The sequence below is a fragment of the Adiantum capillus-veneris genome, chromosome 19, assembly GCF_014529385.1.
Source record: "Adiantum capillus-veneris isolate H3 chromosome 19, ASM1452938v2, whole genome shotgun sequence".
In the NCBI taxonomy this organism is placed as follows: domain Eukaryota; kingdom Viridiplantae; phylum Streptophyta; class Polypodiopsida; order Polypodiales; family Pteridaceae; genus Adiantum; species Adiantum capillus-veneris.
The window spans coordinates 63,214,903-63,218,811 of NC_140949.1; the positions used below are offsets into that span (position 1 = coordinate 63,214,903).

The 3,909-nt window shown below is 38.2% G+C and overlaps 1 pseudogene; it reads right to left on the minus strand.

Moving 5' to 3' along the window:
* Positions 1–1,536: 1,536 nt before the first annotated feature.
* LOC147434141 (uncharacterized) lies at positions 1,537–2,334 on the minus strand (annotated as a pseudogene).
* Between the last annotated feature and the right edge of the window lie 1,575 nt (positions 2,335–3,909).

Below are 3,909 nucleotides of genomic sequence, written 5' to 3' on the forward strand. Positions count from 1 at the left end.
GGATGTGTTTTCTTTTTCAGGTGTCTTATGAGGGATCTTCCAGAGGCTATAGCTATGCAAATTTCCATACTTGATCCTCTAGTGACACAGTGCCTTTTTAATAAGCAAGGAAGCCTTTCAAGTTCTTTTGAAGATTTTAACATGCTGACCTATAATTACATAACATATCCCTATGTTGAAGGGTAACTCTTATAACTCCTAATATGTTATTAAAAACTTTTTGTGGTGTTCCTAGCTAATTCTTATTTTTTGTAGAGGACATTGGAGTCTTATCTTCAATCTTTTGAAGAAAGATATTATATTTATGAATCCATTGTCAAGTATCCATGGGAGAAGTAAACTGTAAGTATGAAGTATGATCTATGCTTGATGGCCCATTGTTTTCTATTAGTAGCTTTTTGATTGTCTTCTTGCAGTGCTGCCAAGCTTATTGTTGGTCACCTGAGTATCACAAATAAGGATTACAATATAGGAGCTTTCAAGTACTACAATCAAAAAGTGCCTTTACAAACAGACTCAACATCTTGTGGATGGAGGATGCTTGCCAATGCATGGAAATATCTTGAGTCAAGGTGCAGGATGACTACACTCAGTGTAAGTGTGTATCTCATGTGCCATTGATTTATTTTGATTTCTCAACTATGTATGTATGTACTCATGTCCTTTAATTTCTTTTTCTATTTGTTTCAGTTGCATGACTATCCAGAGTCTTGGGTCACGTGGGTGAGAGAGAAGGCTGTTTCTATGGTTTTGGAAAGATCAATAAACCCAAATGATCTAGAATCTCCTTTGCCACCAAAGAAAGGTAGAGCCACCAAGGGTTTGAATGCAAAGAAAATGGATCACAAGAAGAAGAGTCCTACAAAGAAGATCCATTCAAAGAAAAGCCCTTCAAAGAAAAGGGATCACAAGAAGAAGAGTCCTACAAAGAAGAGCCATCCCAAGAAGAGTCCTACCAAGGGGAAGAGTCCCACCAAGAAGAACAACCCTGCAAAAAGAAGAGTAGATACAAAGGGCCATCCATTCCACTCACCATTGAAATTCAAAGTTCAAAAGAGTCGTATAGCTAAGAATCGTAAGGGGGAGGCACCTAGCTCACCTTTCAAGCTACCTTTTGGGTTGCCAAAGAAGGTTTCCAAGTCACCCAAGCCAACCACCCTCAGGAGCCCAAAGCACCAACCCCTGCCAAATCTCCCGTGCCAAGCCCCGAGGAGCCCAAGTCACCACCACCCACTCCTGAAATTTCACCCCCTCCTGAACACTAAAGAAAAAGGGTCTCTGAGGATGAAGAATCCTCTCAGGCAAAAAGAAAAGTGGAGTTTCAGATTGATTACTCCACAAAATTTATGTACACTTTTGTTGATTTTTTCCATATGAACATATACCCTTTGGTGATTCATAATTTTTTACTTCAAATACTTAATACCAACTATCAATTCTTAAATGTGTATCATGGTGTCACGTAAGTTTAAAACAACATAAATAATGATCACAATAAGGTAGAGAAAAGATAAATATATTTGCAAAATGCAATGATTACAATATTGAACTTTGAGTCCTTGCAAGTGGCCCAAATACAACTCTTCTTGGAGGAAGGCATGTAATGCAAGAGGTTGAATTCTCCATCCTTGTGCTCACTACAATTCCATCCACTTTAAATTTATACTCAGGAGATGTTTCATCAAGAAACTCAAGAGATTCTCTAACATCATGTAGTCTCCAATTTGTTGTTACTATAAGGCTTCTATACTCGGTGTGTGGATGGACTGTGACCTTTAGTTCAAAATCTGGACAATTTTCCGCAGAGTCGAGAGGAACCCAGCTATCTAATTTGCTTCTCCATCTCATATAGTCGTAGCCGAGAACTAATGATTGACGACATAATTGATATGAGATAGACATAGAATTTGGGCTTACTCTACAACTAATATTATCGCCAATATGGAAAGTTTCTTTGGTACTCCATCCGTATCCAAGTACATTATCTAGTTCAGTCATAGAAAGTCTTTTATTAAGCCACATCTTCTTTGTCCTCTACAAGTCCATTGTTTTGAAACATGCCACAAAGACATGTATAGGCAAGAACCATTGAACTTTAATCCTTCTTGATATCCTGCCTGGAGACATAGCTTTAAGGATGTCTTCTTTGATGTTGTATTTGAAGCTTGATATAGTACATGCATCAGGAGCTTCCCAGTTAAGTGAACTTATGGTGGGAACGGGTAACTGATGTAGTTCTCCATATGCACCTTCTCGTGATGGAACCTTGTATTCTGCAAAATAGACAAAAAAATCCATTTTTTTGTAAAAGGAAGGTGGCTTGTCAGCATGCATCACATCTGCAATCCCTTTATACATTGCTTTGAACGTCCCACTTAGACTCTCCAAAGGTTTCCATTCCATAGCTGTTGAAGGAAATATATCTGGAATGGAATCAAAAAATGAGAAAAAACAATGGGAGAATGAAAAATTCATTGTATCAAATAGAAGTTTTTTTTAAAACTTACAGTAAGAATGCAGTGTGGGATGTTCTTCCCAGTCTAACACCATATCCTTTGGAAGACCACAAAGACCAGATGGGCTTCCAAAGACCATCCTCTCTAACATTATGAACGTCACAAGAAGTTATATTATGTGAAGGGTGATGTGCAAAAGACACCATGGAAACTCAGAGATTAGAGAAGAAGAAAGAAAATATAGAGATGGAAAGACTTAAACCTCTCACAAAATAGAGAGAGAGAGTGAAAAAGGTACACGTTTGAAAAAAGTAGGTGATTTGTCATTAATGGCCTTGTTTTGAGAGCCTTCTGACATAGATTTTGTATTTTTTGACAACGCTTTTGTGAAATATAAAATAAAATAAAAGATGAGACTTCATTACTTTGGACCGCAAATTTAATGAGCTCACTCGCTGAAAGCACCTAAATATAGCAGTTTCAGCCTTATGATCAAGATATTTAGCCGCTCTCTGTCAAAATAGGACCATCAAAACCCAAAATAGAGGAGACAAGAGTGCCATACTTTTGTATACATGTCAAATGACTATTGGACTATTCCTTAATCCTTAGATTAACAAACAACCCTTTTTGAGTCGTTTTTGGCCCTAATGTCTTCCAAAAAACTCCTCACACCGGTTTGGATTTTGCATTACCATTCTTCATGAATTTGCAATCAGGAAGATTGTACCAGAATAGGAATCCCAGCATCTTTGAACAAGGAAGCAATCACTCAACGGAAGAAAGCGTGAATCAGAGACCACTGTCGCCTTTAGAACCCATTTTAGAGGCGAGTTTCTCTGACACTTCGTCAGAGAGATCATACAGCCTCATGACTAAGGATTCTAACAAGTTTAACCCTAAGGGAACAACTTTGATGGGTGCAAGTCCTTCTCAACCTGCATCTGATGTAAAACTGTTGTATTTGAAATTTCAATTTGAAAATGTGCTTAAGGCCAAAATCTATAACGATGGAATGGACCCTACTGTGTTAAGCTGGAAAATAAGCCGAGCGAGTTCAGAGACCTTAGACTCCCAGTCTCTTTAGCTGTTGGCCTGTCTGTGTTTCTTCATTGTGAAAACCCGTATTTTGTATATGAGCCTGTTTGAGGTAGAAGGTGGATTCTTCCGGCTGTACACATAGTCTCAATATCCCATCCTTACCGTGTTTGTACAGTCGTCTTGCTAAAGCTAGAGATTTTGTGTTTGATGTATAATTGATGGTTGTCTTTCTATCTGTAATGACCCGATTGTGAGTAGAGGAATGACCTCTTCACTCCATCTCGAGACCATTTTGATGTTAAACAGATAGGAATCGAGAAGATCATCATCGACACCCTCATGCGTTTCTCCATGAAACATTCGTGAAAGATGATCTCCTCATGTGTGTCTGTAGTCTCTCTTTTTATGAGTA